The 20,731-nt window shown below is 42.1% G+C and overlaps 1 long non-coding RNA gene and 1 pseudogene across 2 annotated transcripts in view; one reads left to right on the plus strand and one right to left on the minus strand.

Moving 5' to 3' along the window:
* Window positions 1-15,437, plus strand: part of LOC309799861 — a 110,960-nt gene extending 95,523 nt beyond the window's left edge. The window contains exons 2-3 of the long non-coding RNA XR_014293366.1: window positions 9,064-9,618; window positions 14,285-15,437. This is a non-coding gene — a long non-coding RNA (uncharacterized lncRNA). The remainder of the gene's footprint in view (window positions 1-9,063; window positions 9,619-14,284) is intronic.
* LOC309799858 (U3 small nucleolar RNA-associated protein 25 homolog) overlaps window positions 1-20,290 on the minus strand; it is a 29,791-nt pseudogene extending 9,501 nt beyond the window's left edge. The window contains exons 1-8 of the transcript in view: window positions 19,798-20,290; window positions 18,641-18,680; window positions 17,702-17,934; window positions 15,641-15,811; window positions 13,187-13,275; window positions 11,101-11,515; window positions 8,907-9,116; window positions 1,082-1,284 (exon numbers count right to left, since the gene is read on the minus strand). The product of the transcript in view is annotated as a U3 small nucleolar RNA-associated protein 25 homolog (transcript). The remainder of the gene's footprint in view (window positions 1-1,081; window positions 1,285-8,906; window positions 9,117-11,100; window positions 11,516-13,186; window positions 13,276-15,640; window positions 15,812-17,701; window positions 17,935-18,640; window positions 18,681-19,797) is intronic.
* Between the last annotated feature and the right edge of the window lie 441 nt (window positions 20,291-20,731).

Raw genomic sequence — 20,731 nt, forward strand, 5'->3', positions numbered from 1 at the left:
ATCTCCCAAATTACAACAAGAAAACAGGCTCAGATGGGTGAGTGACTTGCCCATAGTCAAGCGAACAAGAAGAAAAGCTCAAACTGGCCACCTTGTGGATCTCTCAAAAAGGATCAAGATGCTACCTATACAGAATATTTCTTTTAAAGGAAATTCTGAAATGCCACTCTGGTCACTCTATAAGCAACTCAGTTCCAGACTTGGACAGGAAGGGAAATGACACGGAAAACAGAGCTGCTGTCCTTCCATGACTTGGCTCCCAAAACGTTAGAAAATTCCCGGAGTGACTACATGTGCCTTTTGCTCAAAATAAAGATGACTCAACCATCGACATGCCTGTTCTATTTTAATCATATTTTTACCTTGTAATGTATATTGAAGGGTCACAAGTACTATAAGTTTATTCCCTACTTTATAAATAAGTACTCCCCTTTATCTGTCCCAAACTTACTCCAAGTCCTGGGGTTGTAGAAAAGGTAAATTCTCACATGCCTTATAAAAATAAACCTATAGTTCTGTGATGAGGATTGTTCCAAAGCACAATCCTAAACCCCAAAACATTGCAGAGTATGTTGAGAGGGAGAAAAAAAATTATAGTACAAATTACAGTAGGGGGACAAAAACATCTTACGTTTCTCTGTAAAACATCACAAATTAAGAAATCATGAGCAATGTTTTCCCATCTCCACTGAAGACCAAACAAAAGAGAACGAGCATAAATAGGAGGAACTATTTTAGATAAAAACATTCCTGGTGAGGAGGGATTTCAATCAATCAGCCAACCAACCAACCAACCAACCAACCAACCAACCAACCACACTAAACTGGTCTATTACTAGAAGCAACTTTTAAGGGGAAGAAATCTTTTCTGGAGATTTGAAAATGTTGACAAGAATTTTTATCTTTCTGGATACTTTACTGACCAACTTGTGGGTAGAAGAGGGGACAACATTTCCCGTTTTCAAATTGGAAAATGTGGAATATTTCCATTTCCAAGCTGAGTTTTAATCTGGACTTTAATAACCATTTCAGACTCAAACCACTGAGCTTCTTGTCTCTAAATGTTAATGACCAGCATTACCAAGACATGCTCCCAGTTCTGCATCAGGTAAATGTCAGCTTGATCAATGATGAGAAGCTTAATACAAGACAGAAAGTCAAAATCTCTCTTCTTCTCTCCTTCTCCACCAATGATGGTCCTCAAGCCCAGAGGGGAGGCAATGAGGATGTCTGATGAATAGAAGGGGGCATAAAGTCGGATGCTTCTCTGCAGTATTGCCACCCCTATACACAAAACAGCCAAGCACACATCAGTTCATGAGTCACCACCAAGCCATTAGCTTCCACCCTCTCCAACTGCAGCCTCCCCTTGTACCTTCCACATCTTCCCCTTTGCATGTAATTGTGCTCCAACTGCTTTAATTATTAAAATCATCATCGTCATCCCTCCTTTGCATCTACGGTCCCTTCTAGCTCCCACCCTCTTCTTTTCCTTCACTGGCAAACCTTCCAAAAAATTATCTCTACTTTAAAATCTCCCACTCACTTCTTAATGTACTGCAATCTGCCTCTGAGTCTCAGGACACCACTGAAATGACTCTTGCCAAGGTCACCAACAGCTCTCAGTTACCAATTCAATGGCACTTTAGTGTTTCTTGTCACGAATGCATAAGCACACCCTCCTTGAAATGTTCTTTTCCTTACTGGTGGTTTCTGTCACTTTAACACTTACTTCTATTACTGACCTGGTCCTTATCTATTTTTCCATATTCAAAGAGCTCTTCAACAAATCCCTGGATTCACCCACAAGTTCTCTTTCACTCTACATAAAGCTTTGGATAAATATATTCACTAATTATGGCTTTAACATTATCATCACAAAAATTTATATTTCCTGCCCACATCTCTTTCCTAAGCAACAAGTAGCAGTCTTTAAAGAGCCCAGATCATATGTGAAGGAGATTCACTTGCTAATCTTAAAGCATCTACCAGAGGGGCAGAAGTTGGCTGGGACTCTCTCTGGGGACAGAATGCTGGCAGATGCCATTTTTACAAATTCCCTCTACCTTGATGGCACTGGTGGGTGCCACTTTTTTGCACTCTCACTCTTAAGTTGCTAACAGTGGTGGTGGGTGAGTACCCCCTACCCCACGGCCCTGCACTGCCTGTGTGCAGCACTGACAAACATGGACAACGAGCAGCCACGCCTACCCCATCTCATGCCACTCGCGGGACACGACCTGAGGCAACAATCACATGTAGCCCACACAGGGGACACTCCTTGAGCACCAGGCTCAGGCAGATGGGGGTGGGACTGCATTTCTAGACTCCATGGGAGTGAAACAAACAGAGAGAGTTTATAAGATGACCAAGAACTAGGAAAAAGTTAAAAATACAGTTCATCTCCCACACAGGGCCACTCCTTCAAGACGGGGCAGTAACTGTTTTGCATAATACACAGAAACAAAGACGGAGAGTCAAGCAAAATGAGGAAGCAGAGGAACATGTTCCAAATGAAGGAACAAGATAAAACCCCAGAAAAAATATTTAATGAAACAGATGCAAGTGATTTATCCAATAAAGAATTCAAAGTCATAGTCCTAAAGATGCTCACCAAACTTGGGAGATGAATGAACGAACACAGTGAGAAACTCAAGAAAGAGACAGAATATAAGAAAGTTCTAAACAGAGCTCACACAGCTGAAGATTATAATAATTGAACTGAAAAATACACTAGAGGGAATCAACAGCAGACTAGATGGTAGAAAAGAACAGATCAGTGACCTGGCAGACAAGGTAGCAGAAATCACCCCAACAGAACAGCAAAGAGAAAAAATATTTTTAAAATATGAGGACAGTTTAAGGGAACTGTGGGACAACATCAAGTGTACTATCATCGGTGTTAAGGGGTCGCAGAAGAAGAGAGAGAAAGGGGCACTAACACCCACATTATAGGGGTCCCAGAAGGAGGACAGAGAAAGAAAGGGGCAGAAAACTTATCTGAAGAAATAATGGCTAAAAATGTCCCTAACCTGGTGAAGGAAACAGACATTCAGGTCCAGCAAGAACCAAGAGTCCCAAACAAAATGAGCCCAAGGAGATTCATACCAAGACACATTATAATTAATATGTTAAAAGTCAAAGGTAAAGAGGGAATCTTAAGCAGCAAGAGAAAAACAACTAATTACAGACAAGGGAATCCCCATAAGAATATCAGCTGATTTTTCATCAGAAACTTTGTGGTCCAGAAGGAGATGGCATGATATGTTCAAATATGCTGAAAGGAAAAAACTTCCAACAAAGAAGGAAGGAAATAATAGAAGTCAGATGAGAAATACTGAATAGATGAAATGGAGACAAAAAAAAAAAGATCAATGAAACTAAGAGCTGGTTCTGTGAAAAGATAAACAAAATTAACAAACCTTTAGTCAGACTCAATAAGAAAAAAAGAGAAGGGGCCCAAATCAGAAATGAAAGAGAAGCTATAACTGACACTACAGAAATACAAAGTATCGTAAGAGACTACTACGAACAATTATACACCAACAAGTCAGATAACCTAGAAGAAATACATAAATTCCTAGAAACACACAATCTTCTAAAACTGAATCATGAAGAAAAAATGTGAATAGATCAATTACTAGTAATGTGATTGAATCAGTAATCAAAAAGCTCCCCCAAAACAAAAGACCAGGACCAGAGAGCTTCATGGTAAATTCTATGAAGTACTTAAAGAAGATTTAATACCTATCCTTCTCAAACATATTTCAAAAAACTGAAGAGGCGGAAACACTTCCAAACTCATTTTATGAGGCCAGCATAACCCTGATACTGAAACACCACAAAAAAAGAAATGTACAGGCTACTATGCCTGATAAACACAGATGCAAAAATCCTTGACAAATTATTAGCAAACTGAATCCAACAATACATTAAAAGGACCATACACTATAATCAAGTAGAATTTATTCCAGGGATGCAAGGATGGGTTGACAAAGTGGGTATAGAGGGAACGTATCTCAACATAACAAAGGCATATACGATAAACCAACAGCTAACATCATATTCAGTGGTGAAAAGCTGAAAGCATTTCCTCTAAAATCAGGAACAAGACAAGGATGCACACTTCTGCCACTTTTATTCAACATAGTATTGGAAATCCTAGCCACAGCAACTAGGCAAGAAAAAGAAATAAAAGATACCCAAATTGGAAAGGAGGAAGTAAAACTGACTATTTGCAGATGACATGATACTTTATGGAGAAAACCCTAAAGACTCCACCAAAAAACTGTCAGAACTAATAAATAAATTTAGTAATGTTGCAGGATACAAAATTAACAAAAATCTGTTGTGTTTATATACATTAATAATGAACTATTAGAAAGAGAAATTAAGAAAACAATCCATTTACAATAGCATCAAAAAGAATAAACTACCTAGAAAAAAATCTAACCAAGAAGGTAAAAAACTTGTACTTGGAAAACTACAAGGTATTGATGAAAGAAATTAAAGATGACAGAAACATGAAAAAATACACCATGCTCATAGATGGGAAGACTTAGTACTGTTAAAATGTCCATACTGGACACCAAGGGGGGAAAGTGGGGGTGGGGGTGGGGGTGTGATGGATTGGGAGATTGGGACTGACATGTATATACTAATATGTATTAAATGGATAACTAATAAGAACCTGCTGTATAAAGAAATAAATAAAATTCAAAAACAAAGTCCATACTACCCAAAGAAATCGACAGATTTAATGCAATCCTTATCAAAGTACCCATGACATTTTTCATAAAACTAGAGTAATCCTAAAATTTGTACAGAGTTGCAAAGGATCCTGAATAGCCAAACTGATTATGAGAAAGAAGAACAAAGCTGAAGGTATAACACTCCCTGATTTTAAACTACACTACAAGTCTACAGTAATCAAAATTGTACGGTAATAGCACAAAAACAGACACAGATCAACAGAACAGAGAGCCCAGAAATAAATCCATATTTATATGGTCACAATCTATGACAAAGGAGACAAGAATATACAATGCAGAAAAGACAGTCTCATCAACAAATGGTGATGGGAAAACTAGACAGCTACATGCAAAAGAATGAAACTGGACCACTAGCTTACACCATCTACAAAAATCAACTCAAAATGGATTAAAGACTTCAACATAAGACCTGAAAACCACAGAACTCCCAGAAGAAAACATAGGCAGTAACTTCCCTGACAACAGTCTTAGCAATATTTTTTTGGATCTGACTCCACAGGCAAGGGCAATGAAACCAAAAATAAACAAATGGGACTACATCAAACTAAAAAGCTTGTGCACAGCGATGGAAACCATCAATGAAACAAAAAGGCAATCTACTGAATGGGAGAGGATATTTGCAAATCTAGTAAGGGGTTAAGATCCAAGATATATAAAGAACTCATGTAACTCATTATCAAAAAACCCCAAACGGGGCTTCCCTGGTGGCACAGTGGTTGAGAGTCCGCCTGCCGATGCAGGGGATATGGGTTCGTGCCCTGGTCCGGGAAGATCCCACGTGCCACGGAGCGGCTAGGCCCGTGAGCCATGGCCGCTGAGCCTGCGCGTCCGGAGCCTGCGCTCCGCAATGGGAGAGGCCAAAACAGTGAGAGGCCCGCGTACTGCAAAAAAAAAAAAAAAAAAAAAAAAAAACCGCAAAAAAAACCCCCCAAACAATCCAATTAAAAAATAGCAGAGGGGGCTTCCCTGGTGGCGCAGTGGTTGAGAATCCACCTGCCGATGCAGGAGACACGGGGTCGTGCCCCGGTCCGGGGGGATCCCACATGCCGTGGAGTGGCTGGGCACATGAGCCATGGCCGCTGAGCCTGCGCGTCCGGAGCCTGTGCTCCGCAACGGGAGAGGCCACAACAGTGAGAGGCCCGCGTACAGCAAAAAAAAAAAAAAAAAAAAAAAAAAAAAAGCAGAGGACCTGAATAAACATTTTTCCAAAGAAGTCGTACTGATAGCCAACAGTCAAATGTAGAGATGCTCAACATCACTCATCAGGAAAATGCAAATCAAAATCACAATGAGAAATCAAAACTACAATGAGGTACCATCTCACACTGGTCAGAATGGCCATCATTAAAATGTCTACAAATAACAAATGCTGGAGAGGGTGTGGAGAGAAGGGAACCCTCCTACGCTGTTGGTGGGAATGTAAGTTGGTGCAGTCACTATGGAAAACAGTATGGAGTTTCCTTGGAAAACTAAAAATATAATTACCATATGATCCAGCAATCCCACTCCTGGGCATATATCTGGACAAAACTATAATTCAAAAAGATACATGCACCCCTATGTTCACAGCAGCACTATTCACAATAGCCAAGACATGGAAACAACCTAAATGTCCATTGACAGATGAATGGATAAAGATGTGATACATATATACAATGGAATACTACTCAGTCATAAACATGAACAAAATAATGCCATTTGGCAGCAACATGGATGCAACTACAGATTATCATACTAAGAGGAGTCTGTCAAAGAGAAAGACAAATACCATATGATATCACGTATATATGAAATCTAAAATATGGCACAAATGAACCTACCTACAAAACAGAAACAGACTCACAGACCTGTGGTTGCCAAGGTCAGGGGTGGGGAAAGGGATGGACTGAGAGTCAAAGGTAATAGTTGATGCAAACTATTACCTTTAGAATGGGTAAACAACAAGGTCCTACTGTATAGCACAGGGAACTATATCCAATCTCCTGGGATATGCCATAATGCAAAAGAATATAAAAAAGGATGTATATATGTGTATAACTGAGTCACTGCCGTACAGCAGAAATGAGCACAACATTGTAAATCAACTATACCTACTCCAATTAAAAAAAAAAAAAGAAGAATGTATCAGGTGGCTAGTAAGTGCTGTGATCAAAATGAAATAATATAAAATGATAGGCTGTGATTTTGGAGTTATAAATTCTTACAGCCACCATGTATTATAAGTTGCTATTAACCAAAGCACAGAGAGAAAAAAAACCACAATGAGATATCACCTCAAACCTGTCAGAATAGGTCTTATCCAAAAGACAAGAAATAACAAATGCTGGCAAAGATGTGGAGAAAAGGGAACCCTTGTGCATTGTTAGTGGAAATGTAAATTGGTGTGGCCACTATGGAAAACAGTATGGATGTTCTTCAAAAATTAAAAATAGAATCACCATACAATTGAGCAACTCAACTTCTGGGTGTTTATCCAAAGAAAAAAACCCACTAATTCAAAAAGATATATGCACTCCTACGTTCAATGCAACATTTATAATAGCCAAAATATGGAATATGGAAGCAGCCTAAGTGTCCACAGATGACAAATGGATAAAGATGCGGTGTGTACACACACACACACACACACACACACACACACACACACACACACACACAATGGAATATTACTCAGCCATAGATGAATGAAATCTTGCCATCTGCGACAACAAGGATAGACCTTGAGGGTATCACAGTAAGTGAAATAAGTCAGACAAAGACAAATATCAACAGCATGTGACTTCACTTATATGTGGAATCTAAAAAACAAAAAACCAGACGGATAGATACAGAGAACAGACTGGTGGTTGCCAGCAGGGAGGGCGGGGTTGGAGGGTGGGCAAAATGGATGGGGGAGATCAGGAGGTATAAAACTTCCAGTTATAAAGTGAACAGGTCACAGGGATCCAATGTATGCCATGGGGAATATAGTCAATAATATTGCATTAACTTTGTATGGTGACAAACGGTAACTTTACTTATTGTTGTGATAAGTTTGTAAGGTATATAGACATTGAATCACTATGTTGTACACCTGAAACTAATATGTCAATTATATATCAATTAAACAAAAGACTGATTTATCAGCTCCTTGTTGGCCGCCTGCATATGTTTAAAACTAACTGTAAGCTCTAATCCCCTTGCACTGCACACTCCGGCCATGCTAAAGCCTCTGAATCCTAAGTCATGCCGGTTTATTCACCCTGATGCCTCCACACTTGCCATTTCCTGTCTGAAACTTTTTCTTCCACTCTCATCGCTCTACTTTGTACCTGGCTAAATCTGACTCAGGTTTCAACATAGTATGGATGGTACCTCCAACAGAAGGCCTTCCCTAACAGTCCTGAGCCCATTTTGAGTAAGGATATTTGCTTTAAATACTTTAACTAGAACACCCACTATCCTCTAACCGTAACACATCTCATCCCATACTGTCTGATTTGTCTTAAGGCTGGACTTGCTTAACAGTAACTTTTAATTCCATATCTCCAGCTTAACAGTGCCTGGCACATAGTAGATGCTTAATAAGTGGTAAATGGGCATACGTGACTAATAAATATTTTCCAGGAACTTTTTCAATGAACAAGCAACCAAGTACATGGGAGCTGAATGACAAACAAGCAAAAACGTGCAAAGCTGGGTGGGAGTCAGTAAGTCCAGAGTGGAGATAATTCAGGTGTGGGCACTCCACATGGCAGGCAGGAGGGAAGTCCATTACGTACAGATGCTCTAGTTTATTCATCTTCCCCAGACTGACCCACCCAGCCCCATCAGCTCCAACTCCCCCAAGAAGCCCTGTAGCATTGACTGTGAGCTACCAGCTATAGGCATGCTGAGACATTTGTTATAAACATGCAGGTGCCTTTCATACATGCCTTCACAGACACTCCATCCCATTAGCCAAGTATGTACCCCATTAGCCAAGGCAAGACTCTCCCCTGGCAGACGAGTGGTCTCAAATGCGTCCTGGTTCTGCTAGGAGGCTGAGACAGTGACCCTCTGAAAGAATGCCTAATTCCAGGCTTCTAGCTTCCAGCTATGTGCACCTCACACCTCAGGTCCCTCAGGGTCTCAGTTTTGACAAGGAGGAATTACCAGTCCTGAAGTGGTCATCGATGTTGCCGACAAATACAGCTTCATAATCCTCAGGCCTCTTCAGGTTGGGTGGTCTCTCCTTGGGATCTGAGCCATACTCTCCATTAAACCTCTTTTTGTTGCTTACAATTATTTTCTTCTTGCTGTCGCCCTCAAGAAGACAGATGAAGAGCTGTACCACCCGCAAAGCAGCTTCCCGGAATGGCACCACTATCGGCACCCGTGGAGGGAGTGATGGGCAGCCTTGGAGGGGCAAGGGGAAGGAAGGACAGCTCGAGGTGAGCCTGCTGGGGACCTAAGGAGCCCTCCGTTCCACAGCCCCTGGCCAAGGACCACATCCGTGTCACCCCCTTTACATAGGACCTGGCTCAGTACTGAAGGCTGAGCATCTTTCCGACCCACAGCACCATGTCCTATGGACTTCAATCTCATGGCTCCTTGGGGTGGGGGTGGGGTTAATTCTTAAGCAGAATGTAGAAATTTTTTTTTTTTTTTTTTTTTTTTGCGGTACGCGGGCCTCTCACTGTTGTGGCCTCTCCCGCTGCGGAGCACAGGCTCCGGACGCGCAGGCTCAGCGGCCATGGCTCACGGGCCCAGCCGCTCCGCGGCATGTGGGATCTTCCTGGACTGGGGCACGAACCCGTGTCCCCTGCATCGGCAGGCGGACTCTCAACCACTGCGCCACCAGGGAAGCCCAGAAATACTCTTTGAGGTAAGTCAATGCCGTTAACAGAGGTGTCCATTAGCAAAAACCCAAGGGCATAAACACACAAAGCTCTTTGAGGACAAGAAATGTTACTCATTTCTGTCTCCCACAGAACTTAGTTCAGTATTTTGATCCGTAAGACCCAAGGAATATGCTGAACAAATGAATTAGATGTATTAAGTAGAGAATAAAGTTAGTAAGGAAAGGACTAAAGCATCATTACTTTTCTAGTACATTTCCTAGTACATTTTTCAGAAATGATGATAAAGGATTTCTGAAATAAGATGATATTTCAATGGGAAATATAGGATTCAGTTTTCCAAACATTTCCAAAAGTGCTCAATTTTAACTGTTGAGGAAAAAAAAACAGAAGATGCTTAACAAATGATTACCTTCTAACTACCCTTGTGTAAACAATACAATCAATGGATATAACCCCAGTCAGATCAGACAATTCACCAAATTCTGAATGTGACTCATGGGTAATCTACCTCATATTCTATTTTGCAATTCTAAATGGAAACAGATCATCTTATTATCCTGATGTTCAAGATTCTGAGATAGTTTCTCAGAAAGGCAACCAGCACAGCCAGAGGGGTGTAGTGATTCAGTTTGGTACAGTGCAGGGATGATGGATCAGTTTTGAAGAGGGCCAAGTTACTGTCCCGGCTGTCACACTAAGTAAGTGTCTAGGCTTTGGTTTCCCCAACTATCAAACAAGAGGGTTGGACTAAGAAATCTCTAAGAGCCATATCAGTATCAAAATCCTAAAATCCTATTAAGCCCAATGAGAAGAATCTAAGAAGATGAGGCTTCTTCAATATAGACACAGAGGCTAAAGGGTAAGGGGGTATGGGTGGCACAGTATCTAGCTCCAGCACATCATGAAAAACGTAGACAGAATTCAACGACGTAAGCTCCCAATCCACTGGAGCTTAGGCTTATGAGCCACATAAATGTAATCATCACTTTAAGCAGTAATAAGGATACAATGCAAAAACAGGGATTTTGTTTTCCAAGGTCTACATATTTATGTGGCTTAGTGAAGGGAATCCTTGGTTCTAGTCCTGTCTCTGCTACTTTTTCTCTGGTTCTCTTTAGCAAGGTCCTCTACGAATCTGGGTCTCTGTCCACAGGTGTAATATGTAGGGATTGAATAAAAGGCTCCTTAAGGTCCCATCCAGCTCTGACAATCACAAAGAAGAGATTTATAGTGGAGTGTTACTTATGTAGGATCAGGGTTTATCTTTAAGGAGAGAATTATCATGGAGGTACCTCCTACTCCACTTTCCAGTTAGATCTGCTGTTAGAGACAGTCCACTGAGCTGTCTGCAGCACTGCCGTGACATTACCTGGCCCATCTAATATGCTCATTCTTGGACTCATTCATTATTCCAATCATTAAACCATCTGAGAACCTGCTAAGTGCCAGGACCCATATGTTAGAGCCTTACAGCCTCCTTGAGGGCAAAGTTCTGCTGCTGCCACTCACCTTGGGCCTCGTTAGCCCTTGGTCCCTGAAGTCATCATCATCACCCAACCCAAGTTTCTGGCTTCGGCATCTGCTGTTGTTGGCAAGCACCTGGGCATTGGCTTTGAGAACGTGATTTATCACATGCAGGCAGTACACGTGGCGGATCTCTTCCCCTTTCTTCAGGGCAGTCCTTTCTGGGTAGAACAGGTCCCGGTAAGAATTCATAATTAAGAAGAGCTCTTTCTGGAGGGGTGTGAAGGGGCTACTTGAATTTGGGGGACAAGAGGGGAACTGGCTGTTGGTCTTGATCCAGGTGGATTCCAGAGGCTTCTGGAGATGAAGTGACTTTAAGTCAGTGTCCTTTGGGGGTTTAAAGGTTTCCAACTGTTGAAACCTGGATGAAAAGACAAGCTGGCCCAGGATGGGCCACTGTGGGAGAAATGATCAAGAACTAAGTTAGAAATGAATTATAGTACCTTACATTCATATAATGCTTTATAATTTACCAAGGCCTTTCACAACTTACAGATCCTCTCACTTTATCCTCACAACAACCTTACAAGCTAAACACTATAATGCTCTTCTTGCAGTTTAGGAAATGCTGAGGTTCAGAGGTTATAGGATTCAGACAAACAGAGGAGAACAGAGCTAAGGGTTAGAGCCCAAGGTTTCTGACTTTAGAAACCTTGTGAGCTCTTCACTAGATCAGTGGGTCACAAACTGTCCTGTGGACCACACTGTAGGAAGTCAAAATTTACTCTAGACAAAAGAAAAGGGGGCCCAACGGTCAAATAACTTCGGTAACCACCACAAAACCTAATCCCCCTCAGGGAGAGTCACAAGCAGATCGGACACTAAAGGTTCTGCTGAGTCCTGTAACAAGGACTCCGTTCCACTTCGTTTGACCCAGAGTTTTCCAAATTTACTTGGACGTGGAACAAGGTTTTTGTTGTTGTTTTGGATTTTTTTTTTTTTTTTGGAGACATATATTAGAATTGAAAAGAATAGTATTTTGTGGAATACCAGTTTGGGAATTTTTGCACTGTAACAAAACTGCTGATCTTAGCAATAAAGAAAGGATGACCTCTGCAATAAAAAAGAATTAACTATTGATATATGCCAACAACTGGGATGAACCTCCAAGGAATTATGCTGCGTGAGAAAAAGCCAACCTGTATGATTTTATTTATATAACGCTTTTGAAATAACAAAATTATAGAAATGGAGAACAGATTAGCGGTTACCAAGGGTTAGGAATGGGGGCAGGGAGGTGGGTGTGGTTATAAAATGGCACCAGGGAAGAGGAGGGATCTTGATGGTGCTGGAAATGCTCTGTATGTTGACTGTGGTGGTGGCCAGGGCAACCTACACGTGATAAAACAGTATAGAACTAAATAACACAAAGGAGCAGGAGCAAAAGTGAGGAAATCTGAATAAGACAGGTAGGTTGTATCAGTGGAAATTTCCTACTTGTGATATTGTACTACAGTTTTGTAAGATGCTACCATTGGGGGAAACCGGGCAAAGGGCACATGGGATACCCTTGTATGATTTCTTACAACTGCATCTATAATTATTACCTCAATAAAAAATTTCAATGAAACAAGGATGACCAATTCTTATGAATAGCATCAGTGGTGAAAAAAAAAATCACCGAAAAAAGAAGCAAAAACTGCTCCATACTGAATAATTTAGGTGTGAACTTATCTCAGATATTTCAAACAAATGAACAGCAGTAGCTACTGTCTGACTGAACACTTTGTACATGTCTTCCAGTAAACTAAATTACTTTATTTTGATGCAGGCATTACTGTCCCCCTCTAACAGATGAGAACAGTGAAGATTAAAAAGGTAGATTAACTTGCCTTAGGTCATGAGATAGCCCCTTGCAGACGTTGGTCTAAACCCTGGTGTACCTGTCTCCAAAGCATTCTTATCTTATTGGTCCCCACCTTCCAGCTTCCCAGTGCCTTTTCTAGCTATGCCTGTGCCTTACTGGGCTCTTCCAGTCTTCCTCTATCTTGCTCCCTCTCAAGCCATCTGCCACGGGTGTGTATCATACATTCAGGGAGACCACTAAAACCCAAGACCACTGCTTGCTTTTAGCTGGTGGGTAGTTTTGGGATTTGTGGCAACAGCCTGGATTTCTTTTTCTTTCAGTTCTTTGTTTACATGTTGTGCAAATGGATCTAATTCAGAAATAAAGAATATTAGAACACTTAGGGCAAATGACAGGGATTTTCCAGTCTTCCCCTGTGAATGACTTCCTGTTTTCATGATGTTAACTCATCTTTTTCCCCATCAACTTTCCCCATCATTTATCCCAGTCCAGAGCTTAAAAGTTTCTGACAGGTTCATCTCCCTAAAGCATTTCTTTAATCACATTATTCCCCACCTCAAAAACCTTTGAAGAAACTTCTTGGACTGAAATTCAACATACACCTCTAACCTACCTCTCTAATGTAATTTTTGAATTACATGGCTCTCAAATTCTTCTGCCACTGTGGCTTTCCTTCCTTTAACTGAAAATTCTATCCTCTTGTTCACCGCATTTCTATATATCCAAATAGTATCCGTTGAATGTTACCCCCTGACTCACAATAAATAACTATTTCCCAAGAGCCTACTGTGTCAGGCACAGTTCTGGCTCCAAAGAAGCCATCTCTGGTCCCCTATAGACAGTCATCACTTTCTCTCAAGCGCCCCACCCTGCCCTCAGTTATCCACACCAACACATATATGTGCATGTCCTACCTCACCTAACTAGACTGCAAGATCCCTGAGGGCAGGTACCACGTCTGATTTAACCTGCACTGGAAGACAAATGTAAATGCTCAACACTCAACTGAGGTGAACAAATGATCAAAATGGCAGGGTCAGTGCTCTGCACTGGCCACCCAACCTTCTCTTCCAGCCCCACTCATGTAAGAAGCAAAGTTAAATGACCCATTCAGGGACCCAGGTAGCAAAACTTCAAATGCAGTGCACCTTATATTAAGACCTAAGATAAAGGTGAACAATAGGAAATAAGAATTCTAGGTGATAATATATCAGTACAGACCAAACAACCAGAGAAACTTTAGGATAGTCAAGCCTCCTAATGTTTCCTCCAGGGTTTTTTTTTTTTTTTTAACTTTTTTTGAGTTCAGAACGCGGTTTTTGCCCAAATTCTACCTGCTACTTCTTCCTCTTGTCTAGAATAGCTAACAGAACCAAATGAGGATTAAAATTTCAACTTCAGTGGCACCGCTGGTTGAAGAATGGCACTGGGACCAAAAAAGGCAGTCAGGACGCAGAATGAGACCAACCTGACGTGCCCACCCAGGCACAGGCTAAGACACAGGACCTGAGAGACAGCAGAGCCCTGCCTCAGCCTACCACAGGCTTGTCTAAGTAACAGTCATGGGGACAGAGGCATGGCCCAGTGTTCTGTATCTTGACTTTGGCGATGACAATATAAATATACACATTTGTCAAAACTTATCGAATTGTATACTTAAAATGGGTACACCTTGTTGAATGTAATTCATACCTCAATAAAGTTGATTTTAAAGTTAAATTAAACAGTCGCCTATGGGGACTTCCCCAGTGGCACAGTGGTTCAGAATCCGCCTGCCGGGCTTCCCTGGTGGCGCAGTGGTTGAGAGTCCGCCTGCCGATGCAGGGGACATGGGTTCATGCCCCAGTCCAGGAAGATCCCACATGCCGCAGAGCGGCTGGGCCTGTGAGCCATGGCCACTGAGCCTGCGTGTCCAGAGCCTGTGCTCTGCAACGGGAGAGGCCACAACAGTGGGAGGCCCGCGTACCGCAAAAAAAAAAAAAAAAGAATCCGCCTGCCAATGCCGCGGAGCAACTAAGCCCATGCGCCACAACTACAGAGCCTGAGCTCTAGAGCCAGCGAGCCACAACTACTGAGCCCATGTGTCACAACTGCTGAGCCTGCATGTCACAACTGCTGAAGCCCGCGTGCCTAGAACCTGCTCTCCACAACAAGAGAAGCCACCACCGTGAGAAGCCCACGCACTGCCACAAAGACCCAATGCAGCCAAAAATAAAGAGAGAGACTGGGGAGACAGGGTGGAGCTTTCTGGCTTCTGCGGTGCTTCCTGGTAATAAGGACCAATCAGATTAGCCACTGCCGGGTCTCACAAATCTGTAAAATTACTGCTCCAGTAAGGAAGAGCAAGTGAAGGATAGAGAGAAAAATGCAAAGTACTTTTCTCCTCTTTCTCTCCCTTCCCTGCTTGGGGAAAAAAATCAGAAGTCTTCCCCTGACCCCAGCTGTGGATCGTGAGCTTTGAGGAACTGGCCTTCCGTGCTATCATTGTTCAACTGTTTGTCCTCATGAACAGCCGCGCCCACTCGCAACACTGCCTAACCTTGAAAAACACAAAAGATCTCGGAGAAGCATTTCTTTCCAGCTCTACATCTAGCTGCTAAACTATCTGTTTCTATTACTGCTCATTCCAATAACAAGAGATTTAACAGGTATTAGACCACAACCACCCATACTAAGCACCAGCTGAATTCAAACAACATGAGCTGTGCTCTGACCTTGTGATGCTTTCAGAGAACAGTTGCCTCCTCTTTCCTCTTCGAGAAAGTTGGTTTCTAGGCTGAAGAGTGACTCATGTTTTGCATCTGTAAACTCCTTTGGGGATTCCTCTGCTGTGCCAGGTGGCCCGTGCCCATCTTTTCCCTTAGGGTCAGCAGGTAAGGCCGCATCTGCAGTTTTGATAAAACATTTTGTGAAATTATTTACTACTCATAATTACACTTCTGTTGACAAATGAAATCTAATTCCTTAGGCTATCATTTACTTTTAAGCAAATTCAGGTAGAAGACATAAGTTTCAAAACTGAGCTTGACTGCTGACCTAGTACATGTAAAGATGTTCAAATCAGCGTTGATATAACAAATAACTAGAAAAAATGATTTCGTCATTTCTATCGAAGGGGTACTAATTAAATTACCACATATTATTTACAATGGAATACTATGTGATTAAGCTAATGTGAACCCACAGTTACACACGTTATATCATTAAAGAAAAAAGTAACTTACAGAAATGTATGAGGCCATTATGCACATACACACAAATATATATTCACTCATATATCCATAAAAAAGTAGCCTGGAAGGTTCTATAAAATGTTAAAGGTGTTCATCCCAGGGTGGAGGAGATATACGTTAACTATATTACCCTCTTAAATTTTTACAGTAAATATATATTACTTTTATAATTTAAAAAACCAAACTTTTCATTTTTTAAAAACCTAAAACATGAAAGAAAAATGGAAAACCAACAAAATTTAAAAAGTCCCTAAGTCTGAGGCAACGATTTTTTTATCCGAGTACAAGTGATGAATGAAAATACTAAGAATGGTGTGTGACACCTTAGAGACAAAAATACAGTAAGGCAAATAGGCATTAAGATAACAGAATATAAAAAGTTCCCCAGATATATTCAGACAATGGACTACTATTCCAGTAATAAAAAGAAATGAATTACTAATATGAACTACACGGATGAGTCACAACAACATGAGGAGCCAAAGAAGCCACATGCAAAAGGGTACTTATTGTGTGCTTCCATTCATATGAATTTCTAGAAGAGAAAACACTAATACATAGTGAAAGAAAGCATGTCAGTGGTTGCCTGATGCCAGGCCTGGGAAACTGACTGTAAAAGGACAAGAAGGAACTTTTTGCAGGTATTGGAAGTGTTCTGTATCTTGACTTTGGCGATGACAATATAGACAGACACATCTGTCAAAACTCATCAAATTACATACTTAAAATGGGTACACCTTGTTGAATGTAATTCATACTTCAATAAAGTTGATTTTAAAGTTAAATTAAAAAGTCACCTATGGGGACTTCCCTGGTGGCACAGTGGTTAAGAATTCGCCTGCTAATGCAGGGGACGTGGTTTCAAGCCCTAGTCTGGGAAGATCCCACATGCCGCAGAGCAACTAAGCTCGTGCGCCACAACAAGAGAAGCCACCACAGTGAGAAGCTGGCGCACCGCAACAAAGACACAATGCAGCCAAAAATAAATAAATTAATAATAATTTTTAAAAAAATAGTCACCTAGATGTCCGAGTGAGACAGAGTTCCTTTCAGCTTTCAATCCCAGCTCTTCTCTGAAGCCTCCCCTCATGTACCCTGGCAGCATGTGACCACTTTGCACCTCTTTAACACCTTATATTTATTGGTTCCATTCAGATTTGATGCTTGAAAAGTTTTGTATATTTTATGTCTATCTTCCACTAAACTTGGTTCCTCTAAGGCAGGAACAATCATCTCTTTCATAAATTGAGACCATTACAAAAACAGAATTATGTTCCCTTTCCTCTCAATCAGGGGAATTTGAAGTAGGATTGATGAAATCCTGGAAATCATAAGCAAAAACGTCATTTCTGCATTTTTATGGCCAGAGGGTCCTGTGTTTTCATCAGATTCTTGAAGATATCACAGAGCCCAACAATGTTAAGAATCTCTGCTTTGAATCCATGTGCTTTCACCCAGCTCTATGGTACAAGGCACCCTGCCCCTGGGGCAATCTGTCTGTGGTCCCTACAAAGATGATAAACCCACATCAAAGACACTTACTCTTCCGCGTGTCAGTAGACTCTACTGCCGTCTCTTCCTCCACAACGATGTCACTATCGCCGTCTTCAAGATTCATTTCTGTCTCATCTGTAACACTGTCTTCTTCCTCTTCCTCCTCCTCATCTTCCTTGGAAACATCCTTTAACGTGGCAAGTAGTCTGTTGTAACCAGAAACTTGTTCTGGTTCACTCTATGCTTCACTTTCAGAACTTGGAAGTATCTAAACCCTCTGACTAAAAGGAAAATGGGGATTTTAAAAACAAAAATTATATTGTTCTTGTTGCTACCCCACGACTATCATCAGGCCCACAGTGGAACCAAGTTCAGACTTTTCTAAATAAAAACTAGCTTTTCTGCAAATATGCAATCCTATCTATTCAACCAAACCTAGCACCAAATTTGTTTAAAACAGCTAATCTAGCTATGATTCTAGAAGCTCTTCCTCTTCTTTGAACTGCTAATGTTCCACGTGGGAAGACAGCAAACTAAACACATGGAGCTTTAGGTTATAAGGCGATCTAACCTATGTGTCAGCCACTTGGCACACCTTTAAAGGAGCAACAGGAAAACTTACAACAAAAAAGTGTACTTTATTTCTGAGTCCGTGGTAATGAAATAAGACCTTTGATGATTTTGCACTCTATTTTATGTTAAGCAAACATGACATTCCCTCTTAGGATTCACCAAGAGCCCTCTGGTAAGCCTCCTTAACAGGTTCTAACAGGCTACTCTCTCAGGACAGTTTCATACTCTATACTATATTAGTTATCACAATGGCATCTTAACAGACATCTGCACTTAAAACTAAGCAATATTACTAAAATATAGCTTACATCTAAAATCAGAAAGAGTGGAAATGTAGCCAAACATTATTACCATATATAATCTTAAAAGTAACCGTCCAGAATCTACTATCATAAAGAAGGTATAAAGCATTACCAGTTGACAAGTCTGTGGTTTTGCTTCCTTTCTGGAAACCCTGAGAAGAAACAGGCAATGTTAAACTTTAACTACTAGTATGTAGCAATTAGGAAAAGCCTAATGATACAACTTTAAATGAACATGGCAGACTATACCGTTATAAATACATTATATCTATTGTCAAGTTAAAAACTCCATATGCATTTGGACAGGTTTTGTAAGGATATGCCAAATAGATAATAATAGACGAATGAAAAGGTCTAACAAGACCACATGACAAATACTACAGTCACACAGTAACAGGCTCTCATCCAAAAGATGGGAAATTTTGGCAAATACAAGCCCTCGGGGTTCACCTTTTCTAGCAAATTTCTTAAGTAGATTATCCCTCTAACTGTTGATAAAGCAGCCCAAAGGGGTGGGATGAGCACTAAGATCATAACTGAGAGTCTGGACACTTATAGAGGAACCCACAACTACCCAAACATTAGTTTCCTCATGGTCATTGAATACATAGGTGATGTCGAGGGTCCCAAGCAATTCTATTTTTTTTTAACTTATTTAATTTATTTATTTTTGCCTGCTATGGCTCTTCGTTGCTGCGCCCGGGCTTTCTCTAGTTGCGGCGAGCGGTGGCTTCTCTTGTTGCAAAGCAGGGGCTCTAGGCTCGCGGGCATCAGTAGTTGCACCACCCTGGCTCAGCTGCTGTGGCTCGCGGGCTCTAGAGTGCAGGCTCAATAGTTGTGGCGCACGGGCTTACTTGCACCGCGGCATGTGGGATCTTCCTGGACCAGGGCTCGAACCCCTGTCCCCTCCGTTGCCAGGCGGATTCTTAACCACTGCGCCACCAGGGAAGCCCCCAAGCAATTCTTTAAAAACATATAAAACGAAAACAAGCTTATAAAATCTCCGCCCAATCGCCACACGGGAGGCGTGCCGTCTAGCATAAAACTACAGGCTCAACAAAGGGTAGGAAGACCGGTGAAGAACCCCATCTCAGGCGGGAAGCCGTCAGGATCCCCGGGCGAGCTAGGCCGGCGCCGGGGCAGCGTGGGACGCGGCGGGAGCTGCCCTGTCACTACCCCCGGGGCACCGGCGGACCAAACGCGGGGACACGCGGGCTCCCACCGGGAAAGGACGCCGGCAGCGCCGGTCCCAGCCTTGCCTCTCCATACGTGTCACAGAAGGGATGCTCCTCGCCGAAATCCCTTAGATGCTTCTGCTTTTTAGTTAGGGAGCTGAGCAGCTGGCTCCGGCTCCGGCTCCGGCTCCGGCTCCCGCTCCCGCTCCCGCGTTTGCCCATGGGGAAGACGGCAAGTCAGCCAACCTCCAAGAAACGCGTCTTGCACCTGGAAGTAGTCTCGTCAACCCACTCACGCGGGCTTGCCAACGGCGCTTTACGGCGGAAGCAGGGTGCCATAAAGCAGACCCGCTTTACGTCGCGCTTGTACGACAGGCGTTAGAACTTCCTGTTTCCCATTCCGCCCCCTAGCGAGGCTCTTTGGAAGCACGTGCACGCATGCGCAGCTTTTCTCTGAGCCCCGTAAGGAAGACAGGCAGGCAGGGAGGCTTCGGGCTTCCCCAGGTGGGTAAATGGGTGGGTGTACTTTGTGCGTCTGTTTTGGCTGTGAGAATCAGCCTGCATAAACGTGTAGTGACTGAGATGGTTGAATGCAGTGCCTTTATATTATGCCATAATACAAATACCAACTAACATTTAAGGCTGCCGGTGCATCTCAGTTCATCCTCACAACAACAGTAAACAAATAGGCCTTGTTAATAAGCCTGATATTGGAGATGAGAAAGCTGATGCTTACAAAAGGTTACATACACACTAGCAAGAGAGGAGATGGAAACCTAATTCTCTCTGATGCGACCACAGGCTTTTCCCACTAGGATCTGCCACATGCGTGTGCCATGTGAAGAATGAGGACGCAAGGCTGAGATTCCCGCCCTTTACCCTACCCCCTCATTTTCTGAAAGGATTGCAAGGGCCCTTGGTAACAAATCTGTTCTGGCATTTTTCATGTTAGAAAAGCAAAAACACATCCAGAGAGGTAAAGTGACTTTCCTAAATCACCCGGAGAGTTGATGTTAGAGAAAGCAGTA

Source organism: Mesoplodon mirus (assembly GCF_964341445.2).
Source record: "Mesoplodon mirus genome assembly, chromosome: 3".
Classification (NCBI taxonomy): Eukaryota; Metazoa; Chordata; class Mammalia; order Artiodactyla; family Ziphiidae; genus Mesoplodon; species Mesoplodon mirus.